Source organism: Oxyura jamaicensis, chromosome 2, assembly GCF_011077185.1.
Source record: "Oxyura jamaicensis isolate SHBP4307 breed ruddy duck chromosome 2, BPBGC_Ojam_1.0, whole genome shotgun sequence".
Lineage (NCBI taxonomy): Eukaryota > Metazoa > Chordata > Aves > Anseriformes > Anatidae > Oxyura > Oxyura jamaicensis.
The window spans coordinates 129,338,617-129,359,334 of NC_048894.1; the positions used below are offsets into that span (position 1 = coordinate 129,338,617).

General features: G+C 42.3%; 1 protein-coding gene and 1 long non-coding RNA gene across 2 annotated transcripts in view; one reads left to right on the forward strand and one right to left on the reverse strand.

The window, feature by feature from the left end:
• Nucleotides 1-2,626, reverse strand: part of PAG1 (phosphoprotein membrane anchor with glycosphingolipid microdomains 1) — a 101,344-nt gene extending 98,718 nt beyond the window's left edge. Inside the window, exon 1 of the mRNA XM_035316604.1 lies at nucleotides 2,497-2,626. The gene's annotated coding sequence lies outside the window, so the exon portion shown is untranslated. The remainder of the gene's footprint in view (nucleotides 1-2,496) is intronic.
• A 4,597-nt stretch (nucleotides 2,627-7,223) lies between these two features.
• Nucleotides 7,224-19,321, forward strand: LOC118161602. The gene is made up of 3 exons (XR_004748098.1): nucleotides 7,224-7,306; nucleotides 18,974-19,059; nucleotides 19,175-19,321. It is a non-coding gene; the product is annotated as an uncharacterized LOC118161602 (long non-coding RNA).
• The last annotated feature ends 1,397 nt before the right edge of the window (nucleotides 19,322-20,718 follow it).

A 20,718-nucleotide genomic window follows, 5' to 3' on the forward strand; every position in this document is an offset into this window, starting at 1 on the left:
TTGCACCTGAACCTTCAGGCTTAAGCCTCCAGGCTTAAGCTTCCTGCCATGTGCAGCGGGTTTCTACAGGGCCTCCACAAGTCCACACGAACATTCAGTGGATTCAAAGTCTAGAGTTTACTGCCAGCAGCACTACAGAAATGAGTGTGCACTGCTTGCCCTTTCCATGTTTTAGTCAGCGTAAGCCATATCTGATGATACGAACGCTCAGAAACGCGCGTTTTGCCTGAGGAAGAAGCCGTCCTGAACCTCCTCCCTCACCAGAAGAGACATTTGTGGCATCGTTATTCACAATATACAGACTGCAATGGATAGCACCAAGACAGCTCCTGTATCCTTGGGTTGCAAACACCCCAATTTGCGAGGGGGTTACCCCAGCAGAGCCGCAGCTGGGCAGAGGGGTCCTGGGGCCGAGCTACCGGCATTGCAACAAAGTGCTCCCACCCGGGTCACAACACCTGCTGGGTTCAAAACACCCGGAAGCAGCAGCCTCGCTACAGCATCATGCTGTTTTGAGTGATTTATTGTTTCAATTAAACGTTAAACAATGTCTTCCAGTCTAGTTGGTCTATTAATCTTATTCTTGCGTTGTATTTTGCAGTTACAAATGATATAGTGTTGGAACTACTGTGAAAAAGCCCCTGCATTTTCCACCTCCGTCCCTACTGGAAGGAGAAGGACTGTGTGCGTCCTGCTCCAGCCACTGAACTCTCCAGCACTTCACCATCAGCATCAATGATCTGATAAACGGATTTAACTCCTTTGTCTGTCAATGAAGTCAGCACTGCCCCAGGAAAGTGTTCGTTGACTAAATGCCACTGCACAGCCAGCAAGGAGAACTCAATGCATTTCTTGTGAATTCCTCAGCATAGTGCTTCTTAAAATATAAATTATTTCTAGATTATCAAGCATTTCTTATTTAGGACTTGAAGTCCAGTTGCTGCTTTCTTATCAATATAACTTTAATAGTAGGCTAGCTTTAGAGAGTAAGTTATCTAATAGTAGTAGTAGTCATTTGCATATAATACATGATCCAAAGGCAGATTCAAGTGCCTGGCAATGAGGTTTCTGAGGAGCACTGTGCCTTAAAATGCAATAGATTACCTCCTTTGTTCCTCATTAAGTGACATTTCATAAAAGGAACTAAATAAGAGATAGATGAGCTCGTTGAGTGTCACATCCCACAACCTTTACTCATATAAGCAATGTGCTGCCTTCAGATCAGCTTCTCATTCAAAAGTTGCAGATCCTCATTGCTGACCTGAATATTGATTTTATGTTAATAAAATCCTGTGTTGAAATACTGGTTAAAGATAGAACTGCTCTTGTACTTCAGGCCTGCAAGATGCCACGCATATTGTACTTTTTTTTTTTTTTTTTTTTTTTTTGGCAAGAGCAAAAGCCTCTCACCCCTTACACGAGATGTGCTACAGGCCGCAGAATTTGGCCCTTGTTAAATAAGCTCACAGATGAATAAATCGCTTTTCCAGTAAGGGGAGGCACTTTTGCTATAACAAAGCTGTGCCCCTCACACACAGGTATGTTTATCAGGACAACATTTTTAAAGACGTAAAATCTGAAACCCTGCAGTTTCTGCTTCTGTGTCATCTAAAGGAAACAAACACAATAACAAAGTACTTCCATTTACATACTAGGTATCTTAAGAAGAGCTTGTTTTTGCAAATTCTCTTAATAGACGTGACTCCAATCATAATTTACCTGCAACAGAGACTTTCAACAGGACGAAGTAAGATTTGCTTCTGGTTTCACACAGCACACTTATTTTTTGAAGTTTCATTTAATAAAATGAGAACTCTGGATAAAAGTTAATCGAGCCTGTCTGGCAGGAAGGGGAAAAATCTCTTCTGCCAGAATTTTCTCTCTGCTCTCTCTCACTGTCACTCTTTCCCAGCGTTTGTTGCTTAATGGCTCGGTATTATTTCAAAGCCCGCTCCTTTTACAAACGCAATCAACTCAAGCATTCAGCACCACAGATGATATATGACTCTGCTTAAACCCAAATCTCGGCGGGGCAGATTAGAAAGAAAGGTTAAAGAGCTCTATCACTCAGAGCGTTATAGTTCAGGCACCTACGAATCACTGCGGCGCTCTGTTCAGCTAATTGGGGCCATTAGCGCATGGCACACCGGGGCAGCCCAACTTTCGGCAGCGAGCTCCTTTTGCCCCTCGCACCTCCAAAAGCGGCCCCAGCTTTACCTCGGTCGCCTCCTCCTGTGTTTCCAGAGTTCCCAAGCGGAGGAGCAGAGCCGGAGGGCTCTGTCACCCGACCCAAAACCCAGCCGAGCGAAGCCCGCAAGCGCCGCGCATCCCGGCGGCCGGGCACCCGCACAACGCCGTGCCCGCAGCCGCGGGGCCGCATCCTGCGGGAACTCGCCCCCAAATGGCCGCCGAGCCCGGACAGGGGAGGAGGGCAGCCTGCCCGAGCCCCCCCGCACCTCCCCGAGCCCCCCGCAGCCCCCCGCAGCCCCGACTCACCGGGAGGCGCCGGCCCCGCGGATGCCGCCTGCAGCCCGCGGAGCGCTGCCCGCAGGGGCCGGGCAGCGGCGACGGAGGAGGAGCAGCAGCAAGTTGCGGCGCGGTGCTCTCCCCTCCCTCCTTCTCCTCCTCCTCCTCCTCCTCCTCCTCCTCCTCCTCCGCCCGCCGGGAGGGTCGGGGGGGGGGCCGAAGCGCGGCCCGCGGAGAGTGCGCATGTCCCCGCGGTGGGCAGCCTGGAAGGGAGGGAGAGAAGGAATTTTATTATTCTTATTATTTATCATTATTATTTTTATTATGATGATGGTTATTTTGCCTTTCCGCTCCGCGAGCGTGGCTGGTAAGGACAGGTGTCAGGACAAAAAGGACCTCCGGGTAGGTCCTGGGGGTGTTTTAATGTAGGGAGGAGGTATTGAAGTGGAAGGGATCACCGCGTTTTTCACTGCTCAGAGAAGTGCAAGGACCGAGTGCAGGGTGCTCTGAGAGCAATGGCAGGAAAGGCTGCAAAGGCAGAATGCTTTAACTTAGATCTCGGGGAAATTTTAAGGGAAATTGCACAATAACTATATGTTTCCACCCACATGTGGTGACTGACCTAACACCCAGTGAGTTTCTTACTTCCCGAGAACAAGTTCAACCCCCCTATTCCATTCTGCAGCAATACGTATGTGACATGTGGCTGGCTCAAGGTCTGAGCCTGCATCTGCATTTGATGCTTGCCAAGCAAGGACTTACCTGTGAAGGAAGGTGGTTTCTGTTTGGTTGGTTTGGTTTCTGCTTTTTGAATAAATAAATAAATAAATAAATCCAAATACAGCATGGCCATCAGCATCTAATTGTTTCTTTTTTTTTTTTTTTCTTTTTTTTTTTTCTGAGCCTTTTTTATGCTCTTTGTCCAACAATTACTGTCCTCAGAAGACAACATTGTCCATGTCTAGAAGAGCACAGCCCAGTTTATGCACATGGCCCCCACCATAAAATGCATATTATTCTATCATGTAGTCTGTCAGCTCGTGTAATACCCAGCTGGTTATTGTCATTTTGTCAATCTGGTGTTGTTTTTCTTCTCTGTTCCTCACATGCCACAGTACTATCCAACACATTGTAGCTGACCTAATGATGGTTTTCTCCAATGTTGTTGTCTGATTTCCATTGCCTGTCCTTTTCACACAGAGTTCCCATCAAGTCCGTTGGTAACAAGCACGCTTTGTGACACCCCTTGCATCTGCATCCACATCCCACGTGGTGACTCTGCAATGAACCCAGCTATCAGAATGACTAACTCCTTCCCAGCCAATTGTGTTGGTTTCTTGTCATTCTAGTCAATGGAAATTTGCACATCTGGAGTTAGCCACTTCATCAAGATCCTTTTTTCTACCTCTGTCCTCCCTCATTCTGCACCAGTGGTTCCCCAACTCTACACAAGGACCACGGGTGTCACATAAAGTCCTGGTAGGTCATCATTGACACAGTGCCATCACAGCGTTTTCAGTTTAAAGTATAAAATCACATTGTGATTTATAGGAAATATTGGAGCCTAGTGTTTAGGTCCAGAAAGACTGGGAACCAATGTTCTAGCAGCTGCATCTTTTGGCCCAGTTTGATTTCATCAGCAGAAAGCAATTTCACTCAAGCATTCACAAGGGATAGACAAAACAGGCCGGTACAACGAAACCAGTAGAAACATTACATCTCTCTTAACCTGATGTGGATATTGTCAGTCCTCCAGATATTTCTTCTGTTTAAAATTAATTAGTTCCTTCCAAAACATAAGCTACCCTTCCAAAACCTTCCAAAAAACATAAGCTAAATCAAAACCATATACTTGCTGTTGGACGAGTCATTACATGCAGTATAATAAAGGGTATCACCATAATATTTTTTATTCTCATCTTAACCTATGCTCCTGTTCAAATGTAAATAAAGCTGAAGATTATTCTTAAGAAGAATAGAATAGAATAGAATAGAATACAATACAATACAATACAATACAATACAATAGTTCAGTTGGAAGGGACCTACAAAGATCATCAAGTCCAAGGGAAGCTCTCCTTTGCCTCTTCCTTTCTTCTTGCCCATCTCCTTTTTCCCCTTTGTCCTCCAGCTCTAAATTTGGTTTAATTTATCTTTCCCTGTATTTAGGAATAAAACAGTTATTATATGCTTCTCTTTCAAACAATAGTCAAGGAAAGTCGAGTTTACTCATTAACTAACCTTTATTTGCAGCCCTATTCAGCACACAGGAAAAGATCAGCAAGGAAAGGAGAGATGCAGAGTATGAAGGAAAGGAGGTAACCTGTGGTCTCTTGACAAATGGGAAGGACCAGCCATGGAGTCAAAACAGAGTGTGTGTCCCCATGCGTGTGAAAGCAATGGATGGCTGGCAGAGCTGGAGGAAAAGGGACTGCGCAGGCAAGAGGAAAAGATGAAGTCCTTCAAAAAGGCAAAAATCAAGCACTCATAGGCACGATTAATTCTACCCTCTGCAAGAGTGAAACTATTCCCTCTTGTCATTTCTGTGACAGGCGTTCCCACAGGCCCCGATCACTGTTAGAGCTCCATTATGTGAGGCCTTGTGCTGATACATAAATGACGTGGTCCCTGCCACAAGGGCCTTACAGTTTAGCTTGAGCCAAAATGCAACAAAGGAATGAGAAAAATAGCATAACGGAGAAGGAGAGGAAGGGCAGTTGAAAGCTTGCATTGCAACCTCTATTACACTACTTCACAATTATATCTGAATAATATGTGAATAATGTACATGCATATCAGTGACCCACTCTTCTCAATCACTTCTGTTGATTTTTTTGCACATTAAAAATACCAGAAAAATCAAGTACCCAGTTCTACCTTTAGCCCCAAAGACTGCTGTTGGTAGTAGTCAGCCATGCAGGGCTGCAAGTTAACACAATAAGCAAAGGCTTTGGAGCTGATGGAGGTAACAGCCCTTGGCTTGTAACATTTTGACAGAGAGCAGCAGCAAGGTGCAGCAGCAAGGTGCGCTGCCTTTACCACCTTCCCTGGCTGGAGCAGCCCATTTGGTCCCTTGCTCAGCCCTCCACTGCCCACGTTGTGCCAGTGCAACTCTTTGTAAGTGAGCTGGATGGAGAAGTTATTTCCAGATGTCACAGTTCTGTTTCAGCTTCATGGGATGGAGCACACTAAGCCATCAGTGCACCTCTGCCAGGACAAGGAGGCCCTGTGCCCAGCCATGCAATCCCATCATTTCTCTTTTTTTTTTTTGGCTCTGAGGTCTGAATTCCTTCACTTAGTGCTGTTCACTAACCAAGTGGAAATGTGACCCAAGAAGAAACAGGTGCACAGTTTTCTGCTGGGTCAGTGCATTGAATCAGCTCACAGGCAAGTCAAACCAGCTCCAGAGCCACTGCAACCGAGGAGGTAGGGTCTCCGTGGCTGGGAGAAGGTCTGGCTTAGAGGAGAAGGAAAAGAAGAAGGAACAAAACTTTCCCACTATGGCAAGAGCAAGCCTTCAGATGTGCTTAGGTGCTCATAAGTGCAACATTAGAGGGCAATTTACATGTTAAACCAAAAATGTGCTAACTCTGCCAGAGCAGGCAGCTCTGCAGTTGGCTGCAGTCCCTAAATTAATTCCTATTTTATGTAATATATAGCATGGTCTTAATTCCACATCTCTTATTCATGTAGAAATATTCATTAAAGGAGTTTTAGTAAGTAATTGGGGAAAACTCTGAGTTCTCAGCCTGCAGGGTTCTGTGGTTTGGGGAAAGTGAAACATCTTTTGAAGATGCATTGAGATATCCCCTAATTATCATTTGTATATAGTGTAAGCAAACCTATTATAACAAGGATGCAACACTGAACTACGCAAATGTAAATTTCCTCTGGGTGACTAATGAAGAGAAGTGCTGTTAAAATGAGCCCTTCCAGTGTCCCTCACCCAAGCTGCTTTGTGTGATATAGCATGAACTATATGCTTTGAGACCAGGGAGAGGCTCATCCTCACACTCTCCTTCCACATTGACAGCTGTGTTCAATAGGCTGATGCGTTTCTTTCTTCATCCCCATCCTGCCTCACTTCCAGCCTCTCATCCACCCACTCCATCTAACACAGACTTTGTCATTACTTAACAGAGCGTATTATGTGATTGCCCTGACCTGCCCCCAAAGATAACAATTACCCCTCAGTCTGTTCATTGTTGGCTTGGTTTTCAAAAGGTCTGAGCAGTTCTAGTTCTTTAAGGGGCAAAAGGACCTGAGGATACAAACACCTTTGGAAACCAAACCACTATGAGTAGAAAGAGGACTCTAAAGAGGTATGGGGGTTGGTAGGAAAGCATTGCTTCCATTCAGGGAGCACATCAGTAAGAAACTGCCACTGGCAAGAGGACATTAAATAATCTAATAGAAGTTTCTTACAGTCCAAAAAACCCTGTGAGAGCCTGAGTGACTACTGCATCTCTGAAATCAATGACAAATCACATTATGGTTGAGGCGTGTAAAATAGCTCTGTCAAAGAAACAGCCCCTGGCGTGGCCAATTTATCTGAGATGATCATTGCTAGTTTTGCATCCTGGTTAATGCTGGGTCCTTGTGGACAAGCGAGCAATTTTCTTACAAAAGCATTGGGCCAAGGTTTCCTCCAAAGGAGAGGAATTCATTAAACTGACAAAGTAATTCCTCATGACGCCAGCAATGGGGAAGCCCACTTCCACATGTATTTTGCTTCTCTTCAGTGGTTACATGAGGAGAAGAACAAAGTAGCTGCTGTATCTGCCCCCCAGCACCTGGATCTGAGACTAGACTTAGCAAACAATCAGCCTTCCCACTGCAGGTGAGCTCCAAAAGTCTGACTGTGAATATGGACCCACTTTGCTGAGCTTTGAGTGCCTCACTGCCCTGACTCCACTGTAATTACTCTTCAGCAGCACAACTACAAGAGATCAGAGTGAGGTCCACTGCACATATGCCCAGTAGCTTTCCACAAACAGGTTTCCACCCAGGAATCCTATTGTCATGAGACATTAGAGTTTTGGGCTCATCAATTCTGGTGACACAATCCAGCAGTTTATTTTCAGAGGGAGTGAGCAGGTGTCTGTGGCAGCATTTTAGCTGACAGTGCTTCGGTATTGCTACACAGGAGCAATTCGTTACTCTTCTTATCTTGATTCATTACTGGAAAATATTGTTGGTTTTATGGCTTTATTTATTTTTAGCACTGGGGATAGCCTGACTGGGACAAAGGAAAATGTTTGCTCCCTTAACCTGACTTCTGTGTATCAGACTTTCAGTATGATGATAGAGGACTGGAAAAAGTTCTATTAATGATGCATCTCCAACGTTGATTGTAGATGATGGTTGGGAAAGAGAAAAAAAATAATGAATTAAAACTAATGGCTGTAACTGACTGAGAAAATATTTTGGTTTAGAAAATTTCATCAATACAATTTTTTTTCACAAGTATTAGAAATCTGTATACGAATCAGAAAATTCATTGTTAATATTAAAAGTGGCAGTCTATATATCCAAACTACACAACCTACTTTCCTTTTTTTTTTTTCATACCTACCTTAAATAAAATCTTGAAGACTGCTGTGATTTAATGCTCCATGAATATTTTTTAAAATACCACTCAAGAACACGTAGGGTCATAGTGTTCGTTTTCTAGGAGGAGCAGTATAGCAAGTGAGCTTGACCAAACCCCATCTGAATCTAATTACTAGGAAGGCAGGCAGACTTCTAATGGCTGTTACAAGCATCATGCTTGAATCTACAAATTGCTTAGTCTATCTGAGCTCCCCTTCTTTGTACTGAAAATGTGATAACTACACAATTGCTTTTTGATGCAGCAAAGTTCAAGACATATTGCTGGCCTTTGAGAATCAAGGAGCAATATGAACAAAGTTACACTGCATAATGTGTAAAGAAACTGAAGTAATCGTTAAAAACACACTGAAAAAAAGAAACATCAAGAAATCCAAGCCATTACTATAGCAGAGCCCATTACAAATGTCTAGCCAGAACAAGGAGAGAGGATTTGGAAACAAATCAAAACCTGCCTGAGGAATTGAGTAAAAAAAGATTTTCTGAATTCACTAGTGCACATTTCAATTAATAGCCCACCTGCCAAGTGTAATGAACCTGAACACATTGTGGCCATTAATGCTCAAAAGTAGCTTTTTGCCAAAAAAAAAAAAAAAAAAAAAAAAAGAGAGAGAGAAAGAGAAAGAAGGAAAGAAAGATTATTGAAAGGAAAAATAGTACTATTACCATTCTGTCACACATTTAGGTAAAAGGTTGATTCTTATGAAGGCTAGAAAATTTTCTTTGCCTTAGGCTAAGAGTGATTAATTATTACTCGCAACACACCAGAAAAATGCAGAGAGCAGGAAAGCTCTGCCTGGAAAATGCTAAAGTCAAGGTACAGGGGAAGCAGCTGTGGTGATGCAGGAGGTGAATTACATTTCTCAAGGTGCAAATTATCCTGTGCTAGGATCAGCGTATAGCGGATGAGACACTGCTGCCCATTCCCACCCTCAGCAGAAACACAGGTCCTGCCTTCCCAGCCTTGGGTGGATTTGTGGTCTGGGTGAGGGTCTCCAGCCTGGCCAGGCTCAGGTCTGGGGGTGGAAGGAGCAGGGCTGAATGCTCAGTTTGAATGACAAATGCTCCACCTTGTGAATTCTTTTCACAGCTAGCTGCATTGAGGAAGAGGTTTGAAGGATTACAGCCTAAAGCAGTTGACCTTTCTAACCTCCCTTACCAGCAAGCTGGAGGTCAAATTAAAGAATCAGAGTAAAAGGGCATGCTAAAGGCAGCAGCTGAAGGATGGGCTTGTGGCTTTCTGTGCAGCAAGAAGTGCTGTCACGAGGGTTACAGGTGGCACAAATGACAACAGGGCCCCAGCATCTTCAAAAGAGCAGCCCATGGGTGGGTAGGTGACCCCATCCTGGGATACCTGGGGGTCTAGCCCCATATGGACTTCTAACTTTTACTCCTGTAGTAGTTTTTGTTTCAGGTTTCTACCACGGTATTTGGGTTGTTACACAATCAGAAGAGAAGCCTGAAAGACCTGAAAGCACATTAATAAATCTATTTTCAAACTTGAGAATGATTTATACAGCTATGTATATCTCCCCTCTCTGTTGGTATCTTACAAGTAAGAAAAAAAGGATTTTACCAATAACCTTGAAGTTCAGTTTTAATACAGCCATCATAATTAATTAGAACTGCAGAAATTAATTTTGAGCTAAATGTGTGTACTTCAGGTGCCCCAAGATAGGGAAATGTTTAAAATGAGGGGCAAACAAAATCCATTACACAGAGAAAAATTACAGACAGAATAAAATTAAAGCAAGCCATTATCTGAAATGCAAAAATGTAATATATGTTTTTTTTTTTTTTTTTTTTTTTTTTTTTTTTTTAAAAAAAAGTTAAATGAAAGATTTTTCCACTTTCTTTTCTTACCTTTTCAAATCTTATGGAAAGAAACATGCCTCAGGCAAACTCAGGAAATATTTCCTTTTTGATAAAAAGGCCTTTCTGTTTCAAAGGATATCAGCTTAGTTATATAGCTACACCTATTTCAAATTCAGGGGGAGTAAAGCTTTTGATTTAGTACAGTGTTAATGTTAGGAAAGACATTTAATCCTCAATTTTCTGAAAACTCTTTAAACTCCTGGCAGCCACTACCCTATATCACTCTGCAACATTCACTCACAGAAGTGTCTGTTCCATTTATTTATTTATTTATTTATTTATTTTGTAACAAGAAAAGTATAAAAAAAAAACAAGCCAAATTAATGTTTTCATTGGAGGCACTAGCTCACTTCGAAGGGACCTGTTAGAGGGGTCAGTTGTCCCGCTGGACACAAACCTTCTGTTTCCTGGGATACAAACTCTTTTTTGACATTTTCAGATGCTTTTCTTCCAGATGTTATAAACTTTAGGCTTCCTAGCTGGTTCCTGCATTTACACCCTTGATGCTTCCACTTGGGTTGTCCCCTTTGGTACTTTCGCAATATGTCAGGTGGGTTTTTCAGCACCAGTGAGAGCTGGTCTCCCTGTCTCCAATGTACATGGCCTGGTAGTAGAGGGAAAATTCTCCCTGCTCATAAAATCAGGTGAACTGGTTAGCATCTGCTGTGGTTGTCTCATCTGCCTAGCACCACTCCTCTGCCAGCAGATGGCTTTCCCTGCAGTGTTGGCTTGGCAGGGCCTGGGCCTGGTGGGGTCCACTGGGACAGAAGTCCTCCCCACCCTCAGACTGCGGTAGTCCCAACCTCAGGTGTTCCTAACCACAGTAGCAGGGACACACAGACAGAGCTTTCCTTTCGCTGGCAGCTGGAGAGCCCATCCAACAGCAGCAAGCCACAGCAGTGAAGATACACTCAGCTCCCTCAGCCTGCACTGTGCTGTGCACATCACTTTTTGAACTGTCGTAGTGTTTATATTAGTTATCCTCCAGCATTTCTTATAGAAACACAGACTACTTAAATATTGTTATCAGTTCCTTGAACTGATGACCGGTTCTGGAAGAGACAATATGCAATATTGTTCTGAAGAAAAAAGTTCTGCAGAAACAATATGCAACATACCACATATCCTTCAGCAGAACTGTTAAGTTGCTGACTTTGTCCTTTTTTCCTTCACCAGTTCTTTTTTCTTGCCTTCCCCTCTGGCTGTACAGTATGACCCCACCACAGAAATACCAGTGTAATTACTGGGCAAGACAAATCAATGTGGATTTCGAGATGCCTAGGAGTGATGTACATGCCCTCTTTTCTAGGGCAGCCTTGTACAGTCAGGGCTGGAAAGCAGAAACATGCTCTCTAATAACCCCACCAGATTCTCAAAAGGGCTAAAGCGGTGCAGCAGATCATTTTACCATTGTAGTGCTAATGATACAGCAGATACAGCATCTGCCAGAGCTCCTGCTATAAAATAACATAATTCAGGAGCTGGTAATGTCACTACCGAAATTGTTGTTCCACTTTACACTGAGGCTGATACTGTCAAATCAGAAGCAAATCTTTAAAGAACCTAAGATAATAACCTGGTAGGTTTTAATTTATGAAGTCTTCCTTGTGTTTAAGATGGTGATTAACGATTTGCTCCCTGTAAGCTCATGCTTTTCTGTCAGCAGGTATCAGATGTGGCCATACTTTCATCTTTCTTTCAGGATGCCAGTGCTGTGCGTCCATACCACACTGGGCAGCTTTAATCTACCACGTGTCCCAATCCAGAAATATGAGTGCAAATAGCAGCAGAAGGCGCAGGACACACCAGTCCTGGGCTCTCACCACCTCGCTCCCAGGCTGGTCAATATTCCTACAGGGATTTTATGCAAAGACAGTGCTGGTGGTGTGTGAAGACTATGGAGAAAGCTGGTGCTTCAGCCTCAAGAATTACTGAGATAGACAGTACTGGGTAGCATGCAGCTGGCACGATTCTACATAAACATAAGCCTGTTTTTAGTAAAGCTACTATTTTGCATGCATTAAAAATAAAGGTGAAATAAAAGCTAGAAGAAAGTCTACAGGTAACTTTCTTACAAAAAAAAAAAAAAAAAAAAAAAAAAAAAAAAAAAAAAAAAAAAAGAGAAGAGCAGAAGAACAAAGGCATCAAAGATGATGAGATCTCTGGGGACAGAGCCTGCCCTTGGAGACAAATTCCTGAAGGGCATTTTAGTATGGGCTCGCTGTTTGTGTGCTCCTGTTACAGAAACGAGAATTGTTTTCCCAATGGTGAGATTCCAAATTCAGCTGTGCGACTTACCTTTGTATTATTTGCTGTTTCAGAAAGATGCTCTATTCCAGCAAATCATCACAATTTTATGGCACTGAAATGCCAAAAGGATTTGGAGTGACTTTCACCAAGCCACCTGAAAAGTAGGTCAGTGGCTATACATTTTAAAGGGAACTGCAGTACTACAACAGAAACTGAGTTAATCCTGATGTATATGATGAATGTACCCCCTAGCCCCCTAACCTCACTGCAGGGGACAGTCTGAACATAAATCTATCTTCACTAATCTTTTCGCAGCTGATTATTTCCAAAGGGAAAGGCCTTGTGGCATTTTCTTTTTCATTAAATACCATGGAGAAAAATTGGTTGAGTTTGTTCGTTCAAACAGAGACATCTAAATCCAGATTTAGCCTGTAAACTCTCAGGAAGGGAGAGTAAGATTTCAGGGAAACAGAAGGATACATAATAAAACTTAGTCTGAATTCATTTAATTCTGGAATTACTCTTAACAATGTAAATCTGCAATTAGCTACATTCACATGAAAGACAGACCTCTCACAGTGATGGTTCAGATAATGTGTAGGTTTAGGTCTCTGCAGCTACATGCAGTCGCCATTAAAACCCTGCAGGAAAGCCCTGGCGTATTCTAACTTACTGAGTTTCCCCAGAACAGCTCTTCTCTGCTGTATTTCATTTCAGCCTTGGTTTGTTGTTTTAAATAACTATTTTTAAAATTCTGAAATCTCTTTTTAGCTGGCAGGCAGAAAACGTAGGCTGCAGACAGGAATGTGTAAGGAAAAGGAGGAAAGGAGGTAAAGCAAATCTGAAGTGCGTCAAAACAAATTTGAACATCACTTTTTAAACAATATTAAAACACTTCTGTGCAGAGCAGACACCAGGGGACAGAGCAGGCATAAACATGCTAACTAAACTTACACATATTGCATGGAGGAGCTCTCAGAACAATTCCTATTGGGGTATAAACCCTTGAACTAACATGATTTAAAACAAAACAAAACAAAAAAAAAAACAAAACAAAAAAACACAAAGACAAATTAGCTGTCAATAAAGAAAAATAAAATTATGAAAACATCTGAGTAACTGTGGCTTGCCTCAGATGGGGACTGATGGGGAGATCAGGGATTGTACAAAGGATTTAGGTGGCCACCTAGGTGATGGGTGAATATGAGCTCCCTGTGGGACATGTGGGGTCAGAGGACTCATGGGAGGCTTGGAGAAGCAGGAAATCACCAAGAAGAAATATTGAAGTGTCAGACCCATTTCTTGAATAGCATCCAGATTTTGGAGGCTGCACTTCAGAAAGGCTATGGAAAATGGAAGCAGCAACCAGTGCTGGTGCTGGTGCTGGTGCTGGTGCTGGTGCTGGTGCTGGTGCTGGTGCTGGTGCTGGTGCTGGCTGGGTGATCACCAGAGCAGGCAGGGATGAGGGCAGTGATGGTCTGATGGACCTCAAGACATTTTGTCCTGGTGAGGAGGAGACTGTGCTAGCAAGGAGCAGCTTCAGTGCAAATCAGGAGACTCTGCTGTGAAGTGGAGGCACAAGCATGAGGACAAGAGCTGTTCTCCAGGGTTTTTCTTTTGGTGAGAAAGATAAAAATGTCTGTAGAAAAATCTAATTAGTGAGTAAATGAGGAGGTTCTGAAGTGGTCTGTCACAGTCTGTAAATGACATGATTCAGAAAATGAAGTCCTAAAGATTCAGTGGGTAGAAGCTGGGGCTGGGTAAGCTTAAGCTAAAAATAAAATCTAGATCTCAACCAGTGCAACAGCTTATGAGAGGATGTGGTTAGCTTCTCTCTTGCATTAAATCTTTGAACCAGTATTGTAATTCCTCTAAAAATGCTCTCATTCAGTCAACAGAGAAGTGTTCAGCAGGCATTCCCAGGGTAAAGGGTAAAATCAGAGGGAGTTATGCAGACGCCTGCAGTGATGCACCCTGGATTTAAAATCTGTGACTCTACAATAACCACCCTTGAGCAATATGTGATTAGAAGGGTTGAAAGTGTGTTAATTAATACATAAAAGTTAATCAAAGTGGGTTGGTAAATCAGGCAACCATAAAGGACAAAACGTAGAAAAATGTTATGTTTTAGTGCTAGGAAAATAGGAAAAAAAGTGCTTCCAGAAAGCAAAATGTCTCCTTCAGAACAGCCTTGTGTAGAATGATTAATTCATAGTAGGCTTTTTGTGGTTAATGCATTTTAAAAATGTCCTCACTTGTGCACAGGTGCATCAGTGGCAAAAGGTCCACGTAGCATAGGACTGCGCAGGAATAGACTGGCCATGAGGCTGTGTATTTTGAGCACAAAGGGTTTCACACTGAGAGCAGAGATGGGACTTAGGTCCTGCTCTTGTGCAGCAAGTTGATTTCTCTGAATGGTGGATGTGTGCTTCCATGAGACACAGCTGAGCAGCTCCAGCTTTGCCCAGCTGAGAAAGGCTGCAGACGAACATGCTGTAGGAAAGTAAACCTCAGCATCATGAAGATGCTTGTGAAATCCTTTTGGGATTTCACCCCCAATGTCTTAACACGTCTGGTTAATTGTCAAGTGCCAAGTCTACATTCATCAATTAAATGAGAATCATTACAAACTGTCTCACCCATTGTCACAGAGGCAAAGGTTCCTTTCAACTCTAATAAATTAAATTAAATTGGCTCAAACCCTGCAACCACAGACAGATTGGCTTTGTGTTGAGAGGCATTACCTTGATTGACAGCTGTCTGGCTGACCGGGAATGGTTACCGGAATGAATGGCATCAGACAAAGGGGTTTTGTGTGTTACAGGGGGGATTTTGCATGTACAGTCACACCATCAGCTGTCAGATGCAGAGCCTGGGAGAAGCAGCGACCAGTCACACAGCATTACTGGCTTTAGGTTAGAATAGAGGAGTCTGCTCCCAGATACATATGCAGCTAGATGTGTGTAAATGTCATTGCTGTTGCTGTTTCATTCATCTCTATATGAGGTATTGGGCAGGAATCAATACATCTGTGATTCTGTGATATCTGCATATAACTGCAACACATTAAGAAAGTGTATCTCACATACCAGATTTTCTCCACATTTCTTCCCAGTCAGCAAACATCCCAGTCAGTGACCTCAAATAACTACAGTTTGCCTTTGTTGCCAGGAAGCTGATCTAGCTGATCTTTTACCTTGTCTGTGTGTTCTTAAAAGCGTGTTGTTTTTTTTTTGTTGTTTTTTTTTTGGTCTCTGTAACAGTTGTCTGCTCACCAGTATGGACATGACACACAAACTTCCACTTTTTAATGGTTTCAACAGCTCTCTGTGTGCAAATTCAAGCCATTGTAAGCTATAATTGGTAATTCACTTTGGCTAAACCTCGTCTACATTGAATATATTCTGAGCAACTGCTGCAAACTTGCATTCAATATGAGGAAGCTGTATTGCTACATTGACTGTCACATGGCTATGTTCAGGCACCAGGCACTTGCATGTGAAATAAGTGGTTGGCTCACAGCAGCTCAGGATAGGCACCAGCATTTGAGATTCCCAGCCGGTGTAAATTGAGGTGGTTTTCCTTCCACCTGAGGATCTGGCATGTGGGGTTTCTAAGAAGAATGGGAAAAGCTTGGAAGATGATGTGCCATTTTTTTTTTTTTTTAATTTACTGATCTATTTTAGAGGTGCCCTTTTCTAACATGTTGTGTATTTGAATTACACAGCTGCAGCTCCTTCAGAATGCGGTTAAACAGGCTGCAATTTTGCAAACATTTAAAATTGAGAATAAATAGCAAGGGAACTAAAAAGCTATGTTTATATGCAAATCAATATCCTAGCTGTACAAGAAAGGCTTAATATTCTGACTTGATCTTATGAATTCAGGTACAAAAGAATTTAAAGTGGTAATACCAAAAATGGATTGCTGAGGAGTAATATACCAATAATTTCTTCATGCAAATGTAACTGATTGTCAGCTAAATACATTTGGTTCTGAGTCTTCTGGGCTAGGTCTTGTTGGATGCCTCCTTTTGAGAAATGTTCGGTTGAGTTTAATTGCAGCATTATTTTCTGATCTTTGTTACTCGAATCCCCAGTCTAGAAGTAGCAGCGTCGCCACTGTCTTCCTTCCTCTTGGTGCTTTTGGTATGATTCGCACAGCAGAAACACAGGTGGGTGTAACCACAAACAAACTTATCCAGTGAGGCAATGGAAGTAGTGTCTGCACAGGCACTTTCATCAAGGTTGGTGGCAGGCGGAGGGAGACAGCTGATAATCTTGCACTTCAGAACACGATGCTTGTGGTTTTTCTCAGCACTCAGAAGATAAGGGCTCTTTCTAATCCATTTCCCTTTCTCCTCTCAGTCATTTGAGCACAGCAGATTCTTGTCATTTGCTGCTGACTTGTCCATGTGCTATAGGCTGTTTATATTAGCCAGTCACATCAAACAGTGAAGTGATTTGTATAGCAAAGCAGTTGGTGCTGAAGATCCATCATCCGTACCCTCTGAGGAAGCTGTAGTTTTGCAAGGTTTGCAATACAATTATGTAATGGCATCAGAAGTCTGCTTCTTCCAGGGAGTGTTTCTGGACCGGTTCTAGTCTGGTTCTATGGTTTTAATGCCTGTTCCTGGTTGATGTACATCAGGTGTCTCCTGTTTTGTTACATCTTCTTTTCATGCCCTCCAAGACCACTCCAGGATGAAAATGAAGCCATGGCTAGTAGAGTATGATCAGGAGACTCACTTTAAAAGCACACTTGTGATCTGAACTGAAATGCTAATGTAGACGTGTAGACAGCATTATTTCTGAAATGCAGATCTTGTTAGTAGAACTGTGGAGAGGGTTATTTCTAAAAGACTGAACAAAAGTTTTAGTCTGAAAAGCTTAGTTTGGGTCTAAAAAAAATAAAGTTATGGAGATGAAGAAGGTGCAATAGTTAATCTATGAATGAAAATGGAGTGGTAAATCGAGCAAGTGTAATACCACAATCCACAGCTCCTGGTGCTCTTTCTCATAGGATGGCCCTTCCCAGGGACCAGGCTCCTTCTTGCTTATAAAAGGAGGGCAGTTAAAAAGCAAATCTTACTTCTCCTAGCACTGGGATACAATCCAGTGAGCCAGCAGTAACTATACTGCGGTACCAAAACCTTCCCAGAGCGATGGAAGCAGAAAAACGCTGTGATCCCAGCCAGGGCCTGTGTCTGTAAGATACTGTCACTCCGCGAGGTGTGCTCAAAGCCCTCAGCTGCCGCTGCTCGTTGTTTATAGGGAATTCGAGCTGACGGCACTGCTTGGCCTCTGGGGGATATTACACTAGAGGTCAAAAAAGTGAATTCACCGAACCTCTTCTAAGGAACAGAATCAGTGGATGCATCAAAAATCTAATATGTTAACAGCAAACACTGCTTTGGGGAAAGTCTCCAAGATGTACCAGAGTGTGATGAGTTGACAAATGTGAACAGCTCATACTGTTGACATATTCTACATAGACTTTAATAAGCTATTTAAAAGACTCTTTCACCAAAAGCTCCTAAAACCAAATCTATTATGGTATATAAAAGGTTGGTTCTCACCTGGACAAATTCCTGTTTCAAAGATAACAAATGAAGGGTATGAACGAAAGGCCTATTTTCACAGAAGGGAAGGTCAGTCCAGGGAAACAGAGCCCTGAAGAGAGCCCACGAGAGCTTGTTCTGTTCCACATATTCATAATTGAACTGAGGGCCAGGTTCCACTGTGAGATGAACCTAAGTTATTCATGTAGGAAATGAAAAGGCCAAGTCTGAATAGATACAGGCAGATTCATGAAACTGAGTGGGCCAGGTAACAAAACAGAAGATGAAATTCAGTGTAGGTAAATGCAAAGTGCTGAACACGGAAAAAAACAGCTCTGACTTTATATATGCAATGATGGCTTCTGACCGAGTTGAACCACAAAGGAAAGAAATTTTAAAATAAATAATTCTCTGAAAACATCAGCTCAACACATAGTACTGATAAAAACCAAGTTTAATATTAGATATTGCACAGGGAAAGGAATAAAGAACAAGTCAGAATTAGTATACGGAATATTAGTTCACAGTTTTAATGCTGTATGCAGTTTTGATCTCCCTATCCCAATAAGTAGAAGGTAGAACTGAAATAGGTGTACAGAGGGAGAAAAGGAAGACAAAGAGAAGAAAGAAAGAAAGAAAGATATGAGGGGAAGCAGTGGAATCTACAGATTCATGAGTGACACAGAGAAAGTGAATAGGGAATGATCATTCTCTGTCTCTCCGAATATAAGAAGAGGCAACAAATGCAACTAACAGGCAGCAAATTTAAGGCTAGTAAGATAAAATAGTTTTCACACAGGGTCCAGTTTAAGCTATGAAATGCTTTGCCACAGGGTACGTTGGATGCTAAGAATTTCCATGGGTTAAAAAACCAACTCGGGTAAACTAATGGAAGAATAATCTACTGAGTGCTATTAAATACATGCTACGTATTAAGTACCTACCATTGAGTGCATTTAATAGGCTATTAAATATCACCTCTAGCTAAGGAAGTCCCTGAGCCACAACTCACTGGAAGCTGGGACAGACTATCAGAGAAATAGCACTACATGCTTATCCTTTTCTCATGCCCTTCCTTTGGCATTTTCTATTGGTCCCAGGTAGAGAGAAGAACCTGGGTTAGATGGACAGACCTTTGATCTGACTCAGCTTTGTTACTCTTAGGTCCTGAGTGATGTTTGGAAGATGTTACATTAAAATTTTCCTTTCCAGGCTGAAAGATGGCAAACCCAACAAAGATAGAAGTGGCCTGGGTCCGACATGCACCTCACCAAGGAAAAGCTGTTCTTTAGTGACTGGTAAGATTTTGGACCTGTGTGCTCTGACAAGGGCATGTATTTTGGCATCCCAGTTGCCAAAAAGTCTTTCTTCTTTTTTTTTTTTTTTTTTTTTTTTTTTTTTTTTTTTTTTCAGGGGAAGTTCACTGCCATTTTCACCTTCACAGACTACACCATAGATGGAAATACTGAAAAATATGTTTTTCTAATTATATTAGCAAAGGTATGGCTGTCTCACAGATGAAATTGTGTAGTGACATATTAATTAATTTCTCATATTCAGTCTGAGCCTTCAAGGATGAAAGAACAGCTCCTGAAAGTGCCACCACCTATATGCAAAGAGATGATCTTTTTATTATTATTATTATTATTATTTGATTTTCAGTATCTAGCACGCTCAGCACATTTCTATTCAATACTATGTTCCAGCTGTCATTCATAAATTACTTCAGCTATATTCCTTCCTTTAATGATAGGAGCATACTCCTTAACAAAACTGGCTGTCAAAACAATGTATTCCATTTTGAATCAATTAATTTTATGTGTACATCTAGACCCACTATAAAATTTATGTGGAATAATTGTCTACTGGAGTAGAGTTTATGCTTAACACCCAAAGTAATTAAAACTACTTGAGGACAATTTTGACAGTGTACTTTATCATTGGGACTTATTTTCCCATCATACCCTCCAGAGGGCAATTTGATGACCATGTAGGCAATTAATCATGTATGAACAATGAAAGCATTTTCAGCAGTCCAGAGATTTCATTTCCTTAGCAAACACATTGGTACACAGCAACAGCAGTGTTACTACCAGTGCCACCGATGTGTTGTAGGAGGCTCCAGCTGGTAGAGGAGCAGAGGAATCCTGCTCCTTTTGCTCTCCAGAGAGCCCCAGCTTGCTCTGCTCTGGTCATCTGAACTGAGGACCAGAAGTGGTGAGTTGTGCCATGCAACACGGGTTGCTACCAGACACCCACGTTATGAAGATTAATGGACACAACTCAGGACAACGATGTGCTGTGGATGGAGGTCTTGTTGCACGTCCGGTGACACAGCTGCAGTATTGTGTGGTGTTGGTGGAGGTATTTCAGCATGCAATAAATCTGCCAGAGATGTCAAGCCGTATGCAGGAACCTGATCCTCCACAGAATTCAGATGACTGTGTAGCAGTCCTTCCACTGTGATAAGGGAAGTCTCTAATACTGCAGCCAGAGCACAGAGACTTTGGTCCTGGACTGTCTAACCTTGACCAAAACCTGTCCTGGCTTTGGGGTAGCAAATCCCAGTACCCTCAGTCAAGTTTCTCCCATTCCCATCATTGTTATAGAAGCATTGGAGGGAGGAAAAGAAGGAACAGGTCCCTAGAGAGCCTGGGATAAACACAGCCATAATAAAAGAGAAAAAGTCCTTGGAGAGAGTTGTGCACAAATTCACACATTTTATCCCTGAAGGTGTACATTGGAAACTCTTGAGTATTACGAGAAGAAAGAGGAAGATTGGTGACCGTTGTTGAATTTCAAGAAAAAATGAGGAGAGATATGCAGATATACAGTCTTTGTCATGGAAATGTAATTACCCAGTCTAATTATCTTTTCAATAGCAGAAGTTTGCAGAGTTACAATGGGCAACTGTTTATTAAAAAGTGGATGCCTGAATTCATGCATCTAAATAAACA